At 45.7% G+C, this 17,143-nt stretch overlaps 1 protein-coding gene and 1 non-coding gene across 3 annotated transcripts in view; one reads left to right on the forward strand and one right to left on the reverse strand.

The window, feature by feature from the left end:
- The window catches only part of DOK5 (docking protein 5), a 150,905-nt gene that overhangs the window by 95,530 nt on the left and 38,232 nt on the right, over nucleotides 1-17,143 (reverse strand). The gene's annotated exons all lie outside the window — the stretch shown is intronic.
- On the forward strand, nucleotides 13,242-13,313 carry TRNAL-UAA. Its single transcript has one exon. It is a non-coding gene; the product is annotated as a tRNA-Leu (tRNA).

Below are 17,143 nucleotides of genomic sequence, written 5' to 3' on the forward strand. Positions count from 1 at the left end.
ACTTTGAATTCTCAGGACCTAAGAGAGTATAGGCTCTCATTCTTTTTAAATAATTGAGTGCATAAATGAATGAGCAAATTAAAAACATAGGAAAATCCATACTCAGCACTCATGAGCCTTCCACAATTTCATAAATGATGCCCTTAGACATCAAAGTACCTCAGAATGGACCTGACATTTCCAAAAAGCCTTAACATCTTTATACAAGACAGTATTAAAAAAAAATAAAACCTCAAAATATGTAGAGCACACATTCAAATTATACTGACAGACATGCTTTGAAAAGAAACAATTATAAAACCACATTTGTCCTTAAAAAGTGCATCCTGCAAAATGCCATTATCTATACCATGCAGAAAGGTTCTGGGGACCATTCGGCACATCTTTGTTTTTAAACATCAATGGGTTTTTGTTCTAAAACCACAGACCCTCAAGATGACTAAAATTCCCTAGAGACTAAAGCAAATATTTTCCTATTTTTAGAAACAGGCTCTAACCAAGCTGGAGAGACATTTGCCATGACAAAAAAAAAAATTTTTTTTAATTCCCAATTAGAGAGTTTTCATTAGAAATGCTACTTCTGAAGCTGAGCTACTGTCATGATTTCAGAAGGAAACATTTCAGCATGGCTGGCTCTCCAAACTTCCCCAAGACGGGGACACAGCACTGAGGAAAAGCCATTCCAGGAGAGGGCTCAGTACAGCACGTTAGAATGTCACTCTCTAAGAAAGGAAGAGAAACGAATCCCATGGTTGAGAAAGCACTCTTGAAACCCACACACCTGGAACAGATGTTGCCAGAAAGGGGCAGAAGGATGAAGAATAAGGGTCACGTAAAAACGTCTCAGCCAGGAATCCAAGGGGGGGAAACCGGGGTGGCCACAGAGGAAACCGTTTCAGCTCATCAGGGCTAATTTACAGCAAAGAGGCAAATTTTCAGAAATGATTCTTGTTGTGAAGAGACGTGATATTGACCGCACCAGAAAGATGGGTTGTTTGGTTGTTTGCTTTGAGAGTTTTTTTTTTTTAATTAGTTAATTGATTTACTTCTGGCTGTGCTGGGTCTTCAGCACTGCTTGGGTTTCTCTCCAGCTGCGTGAGCGAGGGCTGCTCTCTAGGACGTGCAGGCTTCTCTAGCTGTGGCTCCCGGGCTCCAGAGCACAGGCTCAGTAGTTGTGGCGCAAGAGCTTACTTGCTTCAAGGCATGAAGCAGATCCGGGTCTGAACCCAGGTCTCCTACACTGGCAGGCGGATTCTTTACCACTGAGCCATCAAGGGAGCCCTGTTTGTATTGATTTAATTACAGACTGTTAGGGAAAAGTGTCTAAATATCATTATTAAAATGTCATGAAATGGCCTTTTGCTCTGTGCCATCCAGGTTAAAAAGCCAACCTACGTCTGAACGACAGAGGCCTGTAGGTGACGATTAGATCGGTGTGATTAGATCAGTGGTGCTCAACTCCAGCAAGTGCATCCCCAGGGGACATGTGACGGCATCTGGAAGCAAATCTACTTGGCACAGCTGGGAAGATGCTGAGCAGTGCCTGGGGGTGGAGGCCAGAGATGTTGAATCTTACAGTGCCAGGGCCAGCCCCCACTGAAAGGAGCTGCTGCTAAGTCACTTCAGTCGTGTCCGACTCTGTGCGACCCCATAGACGGCAGCCCACCAGGCTCCCTCGTTCCTGGGATTCTCCAGGCAAGAACACTGGAGTGGGTTGCCATTTCCTTCTCCAATGCATGAAAGTGAAAAGTAAAAATGAAGTTGCTCAGTCATGTCCGACCCTCAGCGACCCCATGGACTGCAGCCTTCCAGGCTCCTCCGTCCATGGGATTTTCCAGGCAAGAGTACTGGAGTGGGGTGCCATTGCCTTCTCCGCTGAAAGGAGTTATCTGGCCCTAAAATGTCTATAGTGTTGAAGGTGAGAAAAAGAAGACATCAGGTAAACAGCCTTCTCAAAATTAAAGCCTTTATCCCAGATCTAGAAGGACTCATTGACCAAAGTTAAGTCTGCCTGATGAATTATAAAGTGCTCTGAAAGCAAGTGTTGTCACGTTGAAAACCAAACGTCAAGATGCCCAAACATTTCTGTTAAAGTGATAGGATGTGTTAGGGTCAGGTAGACACAGATCCTGACAAGCTGAGACATGCCCGCAGTCCCAGGACGACGTGTTTCAGACTTCAAAGGATTTCTGAAGTCAGGTGGCAGTAATTAGTGCTGGGCCAGGAGGGCTGGATAGAGGCAGAGGAGCTGCCACTCAGACTGCAGGGCTCCGAGCCTCCTGGCACCCTGCTCAGACGTGAGCCCTGCTAGAAAAGTCACTGCCGACCAAGGTAGAGAAAACATGCGAAAAAGTGGCACGGTGAAGATCAATCAGGAGGAAAAGAAACACGCAAAGGCTGTGAACAGTGGCAGTCCCTGAACGTGAAGCCTCAAGTCAACTCGTAAGTTGGCACCCAGGCTGGACACGTACCCTACAGGCCTCTGCACTACTGGGCTCCTTCCTTTGCCAGGACCATCCCCACCTTCTTTCCGGCACCTCAGGGGAGCGCCTCTGTGTGTGTCAACCCTCCCATTTCACGCCCTCCAACATCCGTCCTTAGCTTCCACGTGTCACGTTAATTCCTCCAGAAAATCGTCACTTCCCGTCATCCCCAGCATCAAACCAATATACATACAGACCATGCAAAGAAGCCGCAGAAGTCGGGAGCACAGCCTCAAGAGGCCTCCCTGGCGGTACAGTGGTTACAAATCTGCCTTGCAATGCCAGGGACGTGGGTTCGATTCCTGGTCTGGGAACTAGGATCCTACATGCTGTGGGGCGACTAAGCCTGCGCACTGCGGCCACTGAGCCCACGCTCCCGAGCCCACGCACCACGGGGAAGACAGACGACCCATGAGCACCCCCGCACCCCACCTGAGACGATGCAGCCAAGTCACAGCAAAGCACAAGAAGATGAAAGCCAGCCTACCTAGGCTCAAGGGTGATCGCAAAATGCACATGTTGTGTGACTTTGGGCAAGCTGTTAAACCCTCTGTGTCTTCATGGGACAACTAATTGTCACAGGACTCATCCCAGAGGATCCTGAGTTCCTGCATTGAAAGCACCTTGGAACAATGGCTGGCACATAATAAACCTTTAATCAACGACAGACACTCTGAGTAGAGACTTTGTCTATATTCTTCCTTGCTTTATTTTCAGCTCTAGCACAGTGCTGGCCGTATTGTAGGAACTCAGTAAACAATTGCCAGATAAATGAATTGCCAGAGGACCTTCCACCATTATAAACAAACTATACTTCATGGTAATTATTTAACTGCCTCTTTTTTTCTAGACTGTAAGTCCTGAGAGGGGCAGTGCTTGCTTTATGCACTGCTCTAGTTATTGGATCGTGGTGAACACACATCAAAATAGTTCCTAAATGAAACAAAGAAATGAATCTATGTCTAACTTCAAGAATAAATACAATCCAATTATCCCCATTATCTTATAATAACCTATAATGGAATATAGGCCTTCCCAAACCCGCCTGCCAATGCAGGAGACTTAAGAGATGCGGGTTCGACTCCTGGGTGGGGAAGATCCCCTGGAGGAGGGCACGGTAACCCACTCCAGTATTGCCCAGAGAATCCCATGGACACAGGAGCCTGGGGACTATGGTCCATAGGGTCAGAAAGAGTCCCACAGGACTGAAGTCGGACACGACTCAGCAGCAGCATAATGGAATATAATCTGTCAAAAACTCAAACTGCTAAACTGAACATCTGAAACTAGCACAATATTATAAATCGATTATACTTCAATAAAGTAAAATAAAGAATAAGTAAGACAGTAGAGTCAACAGCATTCATATTTTCCTTTCCTATAAACTTGTCTCTTCTAAGTCTTACTGGAAATGCTTTTGCTTTTACAAAGGATATGAAGAAAGGGGAGCTTTTCCACTAGAAATTAACTGGAAACCAGCTCCCCCAAGACTTCATCTCCAATAGTAACATGTAGCAGCAAGAGGTTCAGCTTTCATCCCACTTGTACCCGAGGCCAACAGAAAGCTGCATAGAAAGCTGCTGAACATTACAAGAGCCTGGAACAGCATTCTCACTCCAATTAGTTACGAAATGAGGCAAAGCTGGTGACGTCTCTACAATATCAACTACAATAATATCAACTTTTCCTTAGGTGTCCTAACTATAATAGATTCCACTCAGACTCATCCAAAATCTAACAGCTTCCCTGCCTTATAAGCCAGGTTCTATTACAGTTTCAGTCTTCTGGAGCTCTGAGATCCTACAATTAGAATCAACACTGGTTCAAGACTCATCCGAATAAGAATTTTAAGATTCAGTGTAATGCTTTTCCAATCCTACAAGATGAGCAAAAATAAAGACACTAACATAAAAACCCATAATACAATTTCACAGACTGATAATGCTGGACCACAAAGTTGGCTCTAAACAAGTAATAAATTAGACACCTGATGAATTATGAGTCACGTTCTCTGTAAGACGAAAACAAAACAACTGCTGAGTAAAGTCAGAACAATTCTTTACACTCGGTCCAGAGATAAATGTTTCCCCAGGGTCTTTATAACAGATGGAGTACAATTTGGACACTCTCCACGGAGGGCAATTTCACAAGATCTTTCCCCAAACTGGACACATCCTTTGACTCAGCAATTCCACTTGCAAAGATTTGCTTTACCCTCATACACTTGCACGTGTGAAATAACGGCTGTGTAAGAGTACTCACTGTGGCACTATTTGTAAAAGCAAGCCAAAGATTTGAAACACCAGAACACCATGAGGGAGCTGGTAGAGTAAAGGAGAATCCCAGGGACGGGGGAGCCTGGTGGCTGCCGTCTATGGGGTCGCACAGAGTTGGACACGACTGAGCGACTTCACTTTCCCTTTTCACTTTCATGCATTGGAGAAGGAAATGGCAACCCACTCCAGTGTTCTTGCCTGGAGAATCCCAGGGACGGCGGAGCCTGGTGGGCTGCCGTCTGTGGGGTCACACAGAGTCCGACACAACTGAAGCAACTTCACTTTCCCTTTTCACTTTCATGCACTGGAGAAGGAAATGGCAACCCACTCCAGTGTTCTTGCCTGGAGAATCCCAGGGACGGGGGAGCCTGGTGGCTGCCGTCTATGGGGTCGCACAGAGTTGGACACGACTGAAGAGACTTCACTTTCACTTTTCACTTTCATGCATTGGAGAAGCAAATGGCAGCCCACTCCAGTGTTCTTGCCTGGAGAATCCCAGGGACGGCGGAGCCTGGTGGCTGCCGTCTACGGGTCACACAGAGTCGGACACGACTGAAGCGACTTAGCAGCAGCAGCAGGGTAAAAACAAATGCCAGCTGTTAATAAGACGGAGACAACCGGACGCCCGCTGAAATGACTGTCTGCTCCAAAAGTGACTGCTGAGCGAAAAAGCCGAGTGCGTACCTAGAAGAAATGAACACGTGTCCACACAGACACTTGCACGTGAATGTTCCCAGCAACATTATTCACAACAGTCACAAGGCAGAAACCATCAAATGCCCATCAACTGAAGAGAAAAAAATGTGGTGTATCTATACAGCAGAATATTATTCAACCGAGAAAGAAGTTCTGATATCTGTCACAACATGGATGAAGCTTGAAAACATTTTACTAAGTGAAAGAAGCCAGACACAGAAGATCACATATTGCATTAATTTCGTTTGCATGAAATGTCCAAGAGGCAAACCCATAGAAACAGAAAGTAGATTACTGGTTTCCAGGGACTGAGTGGAAGGGCCACCTGGGAGTGACTGCCAATGGACAGGAGATTTATTTATGGAGTGATGAAAATGTTCTAAACTTGGACTGTGGTGATGATCATACAGCCGTGTGCATGTGCCAAAAGTCACAGAACTGGACACTTTCACAAGCTTGAATTTTATGGTAGGTGAACTCTATCTCCATAAAGTTGTTATTTTAAAAACTAAGTACACCTTTATAGACTTGTGGGACTTGGGGGTAAAATTCAAAATAACTATAGTCCGCCTGACACAGTGGGCCAGCCACAAAAATGTCATCACTTTGACCTTGAGCATTTACTAATGGCCAGTCACCTGATCGGGCTTGTCTTCTTCAATTCTTATGACTGTCCCATGATATAAAGAGAAACTCTTATGATTACCAGTTTAGAGGTGGGAAATAGAGGTTTAAGATATTTGAAGGAGAAGTAAAGAGCAATTCTGATTCAAGAACCCACACTCTTGTCCATTAGACGATCTTCCCTCTCTGAAGCATTTAATCTCTGTTAGTGTTTTTATTACAGTTGAACCTTGAACAACTCTGGGGTTAGAGGCATCAACCCTCCTGCCAGTCAAAAACCTGAGTGTAATTCCACAACCAGCCCTACACACCTGGGTTCTGCATCCATGGATCCAAGCAGCTGTGGCTCGTGTGGTACGACAGTGTGTATTTACTGCAAAAAGCGTCTGCATGTAAGTGGACCTGCACGGTTCAAACCTGCGTTGTCCAAAGGTCAACTGTGTCACTATGGTTCCAGCCTTGAACATCCAAATGCTGGAGTAGTTTTTAGGAAGCTGAGTGGCAGCTATGAATCAGTACTTTTCATTAGAATTTTACCTTTGCAAATGGCTTGGTACAGATAAAAAAAAATGACGGGATCTAAACTGAGTTGAAATCTAAACATGTTTTCATCTGACACTGTTCGGAGTCCAGCACTGGGTCATGATGAGACGATCTGTTCAACATGCCAAGATGCTCTGACGCTGAAAGACGGGTCCCACAGGCCAGAGAACTGTCGTTTCTCTCACGCTGCTGACCGTGGACTCCCGGGTCACCATGCGTTTCCTTACATTTTTATCGCCCTCTGTTTACAATATTTGTTGTTGCTGTTTACTTGCTAAGTCAGGTCTAACTCTTTGCAACCTCGTGGACTGTAGCCTTCCAGGCTCTTCTGTCCACGGGATTTCCCAGGCAAGAATACTAGAGTGGGTTGCCGTTTCCTTCTCCAGGGGATCTTCCCGATCCAGGGATTTAACCGGCATCTCTTGCATTGCAGGCAGAATCTTTACACTGAGCCACTGGGAGAGCCCACTTAAAAATATGCATTCCTTCATTTTTTTTACTGTTTAAATTAAAATGTGCATTTAAGGCAATCGATGATGGAAGCGCAGGAGGCTGCCATTTGGCCATTCCAGCAAGTGACCACCCAACTACCACTCTCTTCTTATTAAACAGCAACAAAATCCCAGGCAATGTTCCACCTGAGGGACTATATTTTTAGGCTTGTAAGTAAAGCCAGGCGGCTAAATACTGACCAAGGATGTAGAAGAAGTTGTGTGTTCTGTCAGAATTCTTTTGCATTTCTGGCCTTTCCTACTTCTGTGTACGAGGTATGATGCATGGAGCTCCAGCAGCCAGTTTGGGCCATGAGGTAACCTTCTGGTTGGAAGCCCCCAGTAGGATGGCAGAGCAGACACAGATGAAACCTGCTTTCCTGATGACCTTGGAACTGTGATACGAACTTTGAATTATTTTCTATGGAAGAAAACTAAATTTCTACTTAGTAAGTTACTATGAGTTTTCAGGTACAGGCAGACAAACCTAATTCAAAAAGTAGCATCAGCCTACCCTCCTATTTATATATGTATATGTTTTAATAAGGGGCTTCCCCAACAGCTCAGTGGTAAAGAATCCGCCTGCAAGGCAGAAGACACAGGAGACGTGGGTTCGATCCCTGGATCAGGAAGATCCCCTGGAGGAGGGCATGGCAACCCACTCAGTATTCTTGCCTGGAGAATCCCATGGATGGAGGAGCCTGGCGGGCTACAGTCCATGGCTGCAAAGAGCTGGACATGACTGAAGCTACTGAGCATGCACACTTTAACAAAGAGGATCGTACCAAGTATTATACTCCAGAACTTACTCCTTTAGTTTCCACTCCAAAACAAATCAAAGGATCCTTCCACTTCAATATGCACAACCCTAACTTTCTTTTGAATGAATGTGTAGCTTTCCATTGTTAAGGTTTCAAGTTGTTCCTCTACATCCGTTAACCACTTTGTTAAATTCTTTTTTTCAAATGCTGTTTCTGAAAAGAAAAAAATCTATTTCTACTCAGCGCTGCCTTCCCAAGGCATTCAGTTTTATTTTGCTCTTAGACAAGCAACTCTGCTTCCCAGCTTAGATTCTGGGAAACTAACAAAAGGCCTTTGGGGGTTAGCATCCCTCACAGCGAGCACTGGAGCGCATACCACCTAATAACAGCAACGTGAGAGGCCTGCCCTCAGATCTGACATCTGACCGTCGATGTCATGACAACACACAGCCCTATAAGTGGACGGGGGCTCAGGGTGTTCTTCTCGGGAGCAACCAGGGGACTGCAAGTTTAAAAAAGCTTCATAAAATCCTGAGCATAGGAATACACAATTACAATGGATCTTCATTACTCAGACCCCAAAATAGCCATTAATTGTCGGAAAATGTGTTAGTCATAAGTCATATCTGATTCTTTGTGACCCCATGGACTGTAGCCTGCCTGTCTCCTCTGTCCATCAGATTTCCCAGGCAAGAATACTGGAGTGGGTTGCCATTTCCATCTGCAGGGGGGATCGTCCCAACCCAAGGATCGAATTCACGTCTCCTATATTACTGGTAGATCAACAAAATAAAATAAAACACTTTTAAAGCCGGTTCTCAAAGAGAAGGCAGATTCTGAACCACAGAGCCCAAATTCTCCCATTGGACTTAGAGTTGCAATTGTTTAGGTAAAACACATCTCAGGTATCATTCAGAGACCAAATCCATGTTCAGGCAAGTTTCTCAAGCTTTCCATTTTTGAGAGAGAAATTAACCAGGAAAATTTTCAAGATTGCTCTTTCTGCTGAAAGTGCAATTATTTCAGCGTCCTTATCAGAAGTACACAGAGACCACAACCATGCTGAACCACTTCTCCGCAAGAGACAAGACCAGGCGAAATGCACCTTAATAGCCACTGTCTCTGATGAACAAAATCTCATCATTTCAGAGACAGTACCTGTTTGCGGTTAAGTAACTGATTTTTAAAACATTTCCACCTCTGAGTAAGAAATTGCACTCACCTTTCACACTGGTGTTCTGAAAGCAAGAGGGGAAAAAGGCTGCTTTCTGATAACAGGCAGCCCCACAGTTTTCTCTGGGCGTGCAGACACAGCCGTGTGCTGGAAAAGATTCTATTGTTGGAAGATGGACTTGCTCCAGGTATTTCTGAAAAGCACGGTTGTGATTTAATTGCGTGGCTCGGGAAGCATCCAGCAACTGGACATCTTTTTTTTGTGCTTCCAGTTGTGAGTGTGTGTGTTTAACCAAGTGTGCTTGGTGCCAGATTCTCACTTGATTTATAATCAGACCACAAGTTCGCAGCAAGAAAGTTCCAATCGTCAAGAGAAAACCATTATTTCTAACATTCCTAATACCCGAGTAGTCGGTCTCTGCGTTTTCTTTCCCTTTCCAGCCTTCCCCCCCTGGCAACCAGCTCTGGATCAAAGGGAACAAATTCATCTCTTTCCTGAATATTCACCACTCAGAACTCCAGGAACCCTGGCGCCAGACAGCCGGTGTCCCAGCTTCGAGCCTCACCCTTCACAGGGCACAGAAAGGACACCGCTCAGACAAGAAGTGTTCTTTACACAGTCTGTCTTTATCCGAATGAATCAATGGGAGAAGGAGAAAGCTGTCAGGTTAGCGATTCTGAAATCTGACCTCATCAAAGCTAAAAAGAGAGGAATGTGGGAAACGGTTAAAAAAAAAGAATCTGGGGTTTGTTTTGACACCGGCTCCTCAGCCAGAGATCAGAGAAGTGCGAGCCTGGACTGGGAGAAGCAGCCAAATTTAAAAAGCAGAACTTAGGGAGGGAGAGTGGTCACAGCCGAAAGGACACCATGCTGCCGGTCGCTGGCAGGGAGAAAAGTCGCACACTTAAGTGCGCGCACTGAAAACTAAGAAGCTGTTTGGTTCTTAGTATTTGGCCAGTATCTGCAGCCAAATCTTCAAAAACAGATCGAATCACCAAACGGGAAGCGTCAGAAGACTGGAGTACAACTCCTACCACACCCCTCTATAATTCCAGTAAAGACGAAAGGCCTGCCTAAATTATCATCTCTCTGAGTCGTGTCTGACTCTCTGTGACCTTATGGACTGTAGCCCACCCGGCTCCTCTGTCCATGGAATTTTCCAGGCAGGAACATCGGAGTGGGCTGCCATGTCCTTCTCCAGGGGATCTTCCTGACCCGGGGGTGGAAACCACGTCTCTTGAGTCTCCTGCACTGGCAGGCAGATCCTTTACCACCATGCCCCCTGAGAAGCCCCCAGTCCCACTGGTCCCTGTACCACAGTGAACAGAATGACTAACAGAAAGGCTTCTGGCCAACCAGGAGAGCAGGAGTCCACCTTCTGCTGAGCCCAGGCGACGTTAGCCAGCCTCCCACCCTCGGGGAAATGCTTCCTTTCAGGGCAGGGACAGTCACCATCGGACCGGCTGTGAATAACCTGGGTGTTCAGACCAACGCCAACTGCAGTACTGAACACGCGAGCTGAGCAAGAACTTTGCTCTTCCCCCAGACAGGGGCCATCGCCCACCAAGGACCACCCTCCATTCACGTTCTTCTCCAGAGGGCTGTCCTCTGGCAAAGGAAGCAGTCACACCCAGCCCTCACCTCTGGGGAGGGGCACAGGGCTGGAGACAGAAACACCCATGGCCAATGAATTGGTCCATCACGCCTACATAATGAATCCTCCATAGAAGCTCCCAAAGGGCAGGGTTCAAGGACTGAAGGACCGAGAGATCATCAAGGTGCTGGCAGGGTGGCAGGTCTAGAGAGGGGACAGAAGTCCCACACAGTCCCCTCCCATACCCTGCCCCAGGCATCTCTTCCATCGGGCTGTTCTGGAGCTGAATCCTTTATAGTCATCAGGGAAACGCAAGTGAAGTGTTTTCCTGAGTTCTGTGAGTTGTTCAGGCAAATTTCTGAACCTGAAAAGAAAGCTGGGAGAACAGCACAGTTATGGTCGGCCCGCAGAAGGGTGGGAAGCCTGGGCACCCCTGCTGTGGTTGGCAGCTCCAGCAGGGACGTCTCCTGGGAGCAAGGTTTTTACCTCTGGAGTCTGTGCTAACTCCAGGAGGCAGTGGCAGAACTGACCCGAGTTTCTGGACACACTTGGTGTCAGAGGCTGCATCATAAAAATGAGCACCACCACCGCTCACAAGCGACGTGAGGCCAGAAAGTGAAGAACTGGGTCAACGGGAGAAGACATGGGGTCCGTCAGAGGCTGCTCATAGAAGGTCCAACCAAAGGAAGGGCCAGGAGATGCGAGGGGGCACGGTGGCATCCCAAGGAAACACCCCACGTAGATGGTGAGCGCAAACGCCCTACGCCAGTGTTCTCGTCCCGTCACTCAGTCATGTTTGACTCTTTGCAACTGACCCCATGGACTGCAGCACACCAGGCTTCCGTGTCCTTCACCATCTCCCAGAGTTTGCTCAAGCTCAGGTTCATTGGGTCAGTGATGTCATCCATCTCATCCTCTATCACCCCCTTCTCCTCCTGACCTCAGGGTCTTTTCCAATGAGTCAGTTCTTCACATCAGGTGGCCAAAGTACTGGAGCTTCAGCTTCAGCATTAGTACTTCCAATGAATATTCAGGATTGATTTCCTTTAGGATTGAAGGGACTCTAAGAGTCTTCTCTAGCACCACAGCTCGAAAGCATCAATTCTTCAGCTCTCAGGCTTCTCTATGTTCCAACTCTCCCATCTGTACATGACTACTGGAAAAACCAAAGCTTTAACTCTATGAACCTTTGTCAGCAAAGTAATGTCTCTGCTTTTGAATATGCTGTCTAGGGTGGTCACAGCTTTCCTTCCAAGGAGCAAGTGTCTGTTAATTTCATGGCTGCAGTCACCATCCACAGTGATTCCAGAGCCCAAGAATATAAAATCTGTCACTGTTTCCACTTTTTCCCCATCTATTTTCCCCTAAGCGATGCGACAGGATGCCACAATTGAAGTTTTCTGAACATTGAGTTTTACTAAGAACGAAATCCTAGATGTATTTTGAACCTAGAGGCAACAGAATTTGCTAAGGGACTGCCAAACAAAATGGGAGAGGAAGAGAAGAGTCAAGGACAACCAAAGGGTGATCCATCGCATAAGCAACTGGGAGGATGGGGTTGAACTAGGAGCTCCACTGAGATGCCTTTGGTCCCATCAACTGGAGGAGGAGGACCCCAAAACACGAGCAACAGGAGTCTGAGAGCTGACGAGGCTGCAGGTCAAAGAGCTTCCATAGGCACTTACCTGCTCTACAGAATGGAGAACACACTTGATTTTCAAAAACCAAAATGCTAAGATGACAGGATTCTCTTCTGAGAGTTTGAAACAGAGTGTTACTAAAAGCCTACAAGGAAGATGTGCCACAGAAAATCTTCAGTGTCTAATGCACCACATTTCCTTGAAGCCAAAACAACTATTAATTCAAAGATAAAAGTCAGACAAATTGGTTATCTCACAGTATAGAGACAGATTCACAAATACCGTTCCTGGTGCATCATTCACTTTGAAATGAAGGAGCAAAGCATCATGTTTAAGCAACCCATTTCTCCTTACTAAATCACAAGAGGATGGTGTTACAGATCTCATGGTATTTGCTTAAAACATAAGCTAGTTATTTGAAAAAATGAGTACATCATATTCAAACTTGAAACTCTGACCTAAATCAAGACTTTCTGACTTTCTGTGGACACTACAGAGGTCTTGTCATTCTCTCATCTTCAATTATATAGGCACTCATAACTTCTGTATCTCTATAGAGATAGAGAATAAATAATTTAATCATTTCAGGATGGTATGAAATGTTAAAGGCAATAATAGAAATGGAAGGAATAAAGATTATATTAAATAGTTTATAAGTAAAAGAAATAGATCTAATATTATAAAATGCCTAATATTTATGTAGCATTTTATATGGGATGGATGCCAAACATTAAACATATATTATGTCTCTTTTAATCTTCATAACACTGACCTCCTGATACAAAAAAAAAAAGAAAATGCAGTTCAATCCAACCACTACAGCACAGTGAAAACATTAAATGAGACGCAGCACACGTTGAAAGTCAGGGACAGCTACACTGGAGCCCTAGATGAGCCAATTTCTTCCTAGACGTCCCTGGACACGTTCATTAACTCCATTAAACTTTAACCTTCTCACTTCTCTGGTGGTCCAGTGGCTAAGACTCCTGCTCTAAATGCAGGGAGCCCAGGTTCGATCCCTGGTCAGGGAACGAGATCCCACGTGCTGCCACCAAAGGTCCGGCACACCACAAGTAAGACCTGGCACCGCCAAGGAAATAAACAGACGCCAACGTAAAATGGAAGAGCGGAGCCACAGGAGCACCTGCCACAGAGGGCCGGTAAGAGCACTACCAGCTGATGTGTGTGCAAATGTAAAATGGAAAGGCGGAGCCACAGGAGCACCTGCCACAGAGGGCCGGTAAGAGCACTACCAGCTGATGTGTGTGCAAATGTAAAATGAAAAGGCGGAGCCACAGGAGCACCTGCCACAGAGGGCCGGTAAGAGCACTACCAGCTGATGTGTGTGCAAATGTAAAATGAAAAGGCGGAGCCACAGGAGCACCTGCCACAGAGGGCCGGTAAGAGCACTACCAGCTGATGTGTGTGCAGTATTCATCATGGCACTGGGCAAAAAGTAAGGGCTTACTAACTGTGAGGCATTTTCATCAATATCACCAACATCATCACCATCAGCACATAAAGTAAGAGAGGCAGGTTCGATCCCTGGGTCTGCATAAATCCCTGGAGGAGGGCAGGCAACCCACTCCAGTATTCTTGCCTGGAGAATCCCATGGACAGAGGAGCCTGGCAGGCTACAGTCCATGGGGTCACAAAGAGTCGGACACAACTGAGCAACTCAGCACTCACACAAAGTGTCAGAATTAAACTGAATCATACAACACTGAGCTGGTGTCCACAGAGCTGGAAATTGGTTGATGTTGGAAAGCCTCATGAATATTTGGTGTCAGTAGGGTTCTATCTGTAGAAAATGATCAGAGTTAATAGTACCTGAAGCTCCAATACTTTGGCCACTTGACGCGAAGAGCTGACTCATTGGAAAGATTCTGATGATGGGAAAGACTGAGGGCAGGAGGAGAAGGGGACAACAGAGGACGAGATGGCTAGATGGCATCACTGACTCGATGGACATGGGCTTGAGCAAGCTCTGGGAGTTGGGACAACAGAGGATGAGATGGCTAGATGGCATCACCGACTCGATGGACATGGGCTTGAGCAAGCTCTGGGAGTTGGGACAACAGAGGACGAGATGGCTGGATGGCATCACCAACTCGATGGACATGGGCTTGAGCAAGCTCTGGGAGTAGGTGAAGGATAGGGAAGCCTGGTGTGCTACAGTCCATGGGGTCAGTTGCAAAGAGTCAGACACGACTGAGCGACTGAACAACAGCAACGACCTAATTAGGAACTGAATGAATGAATGAATATCTGTGTTAATTTTTTCATTGTTTATTGCGAACCTAGACCCTGGGTGAGTATAGAACACACATGTGGAGCCAAACCATCTGAGCTGGAGGCCCTTCTCTGTCACTGGGAGGGATCTGAGCCTTTGCAACAGTAAAGCTTTTAGCCCAGGATGTTAGAAGGGGGAGACACAGCTCAGACAAAAGCATACTCTACCACACCCAAAGAAAACAATAGAAGGTTCCCAAGCTAGAGTATTTCCAAAGGGTGAAATTTAAATGATTTTCTCTTCTCATTTGTCTTTCCATCTACTGCAAAAAGGCCTCTTTATTTAAACAAAGCAGGGCTATAGATGCATATACACATTCTGTCTCCTAAGAGACAACCATTTAAACAACACTGCTCAGTTCTCTTTAGGCTGAATTATTTGAATAAAATCAACCCCCACATCATATTTGAATTTCTGGGTTTTTTCTCCCTTACAGTAATTAAATATGTATCTGTAGCTGACAATGGATTCTCCACACACATATTTAAATATACCTTCTCTTCCCACTATAACAGGGTTATATAATGAGACACACTTCTGCCCACTTAAGGAATCACAGAGGGGAAATGAGAATATGGGAGCTGGACTCTGAGATGCTATTTTTAGCCTAAGGGTGCAGGACACACTGCAAGTGAACATTTTACTATTATTCACACCTTTCCTTTTGGCTTCCACTGTCTACTTTAAGAGTCAGAAATAACTCGAGCTAGAAAGAGGTGGATTGTGTCAGGGATCATCCTCTGTCAGCTAACACATTACCCGATCACCGCAACACCACAGAGTGCACAGAAGCATGCTCTGCATTACCCAATTACACACCACCATGGATTGCACTGGAGAAACAAATGGCAACCCACCCCAGTATTCTTGCCTGGAGAATCCCATGGACAGAGGAGCCTGGCGGGCCACAGTCCACGGGATCGCAGGAGTCGGACACGACTTAGCGACTAAACCACCACCACCACCTTGGACTGCACAGAAGCGTACTCTGCATTACCTGATCACCGCAACACCACAGAGCGCATAGACGCATGCCCTGCATTACCCGATCACCGCAACACCACAGGGCTGCATAGACGCGCTTCAGACACTTGCGCCGTCGCCCGACAAAGCTGGCTGACTGCCAGCGCTCTGCCGTCCTGGATGAGCAGCACACGTTTCTGGGACCAGCGTCTCCACAGGAGGGACTGAGTCCATCTTGGCATGCTTTCCTTGGTTGAGCCATGCCGCTTTTTATGGGCAACATGAAGAAATGATTTGTCTTCTTGGGAAACGAATTTGCTTTCTGAAATGGAACAAGCAAAAGAGAACACAAGCTCAAAACTCCCTAAATCTGCATTTGAAGTGACAGTCAGTGGTAGGATGCCTGCCATTACAAAATCTCAAAACGAGAACAGTCAATAGCAACAGGATATACTACGAAAGACCAAAAAAATGGCCCCCTAAAGATGTGCACTGCGTAATGCCCAGGACCTGCGCAGATACTATCTTAACACTTTCCAGAATTGATTACGCTAAGAATTTTGATATCTGAAAATCACCCTGGAGTATCCAGGTGGGCACAGTGTAATCAAGTGCATCCTTATAAGAGAAAAGCAAGAGACGAAGTTAGAAAAAGCAGATGTGACAACAGAAACAGGCTGGACTGAAGGGCTTTGAGGATGAAGGAAGGAGCCATGAGTTAAGAAGTATGAGCGAAGCTAGAAAAGGCAAGGAGACCATTTTCCTAAGGCCTCCAGAGGAGACTCGGCTGACACCTTGATTTTGGACCCTTAAGGCTCAATTTAGACTTCTGACCTCCAGAATTGTAAGAAAATAAATTTCCGTTCTTTTAAACCACTAAGTTGTGATCATTTGTTACAATAGGAATAGGAAAGTAATGTTATATATCATTAAAGCATTTTAAATGTACGATTTTCGACAAATGTTTTTCGAATTAATTTCTGCTTCTGAACGTTGACTCTATATATAACTCACTATATATAAGAGTTGCAGTAGAGCATAGGAACCTGGAATGTCAGGTCCATGAATCAAGGCAAATTGGAAGTGGTCAAACAAGAGATGGCAAGAGTCAACATTCTAGGAATCAGCGAACTGAAATGGACTGGAATGGGTGAATTTAACTCAGATGACCATTATATCTACTACTGTGGGCAAAAATCCCTCAGAAGAAATGGGAGTAGCCATCATGGTCAACAAAAGAGTCCAAAATGCAGTACTTAGATGCAATCTCAAAAACGACAGAATGTTCTCTGTTCGTTTCCAAGGCAAACCATTCAATATCACAGTAATCCAAGTCTATGCCCCAACCAGTAGCGCTGAAGAAGTTGAAGTTGAACGGTTCTATGAAGACCTACAAGACCTTTTAGAACTAACACCCAAAAAAGATGTCCTTTTCATTACAGGGGACTGGAATGCAAAAATAGGAAGTCAAGAAACACCTGGAGTAACAGGCAAATTTGGCCTTAGAATACGGAATGAAGCAGGGCAAAGTTTTGCCAAAAAAATGCACTGGTCATGACAAACACCCCCTTTCAACAACACAAGAGAAGACTCTATACATGGACA

Source organism: Bos indicus x Bos taurus, chromosome 13, assembly GCF_003369695.1.
Source record: "Bos indicus x Bos taurus breed Angus x Brahman F1 hybrid chromosome 13, Bos_hybrid_MaternalHap_v2.0, whole genome shotgun sequence".
Lineage (NCBI taxonomy): Eukaryota > Metazoa > Chordata > Mammalia > Artiodactyla > Bovidae > Bos > Bos indicus x Bos taurus.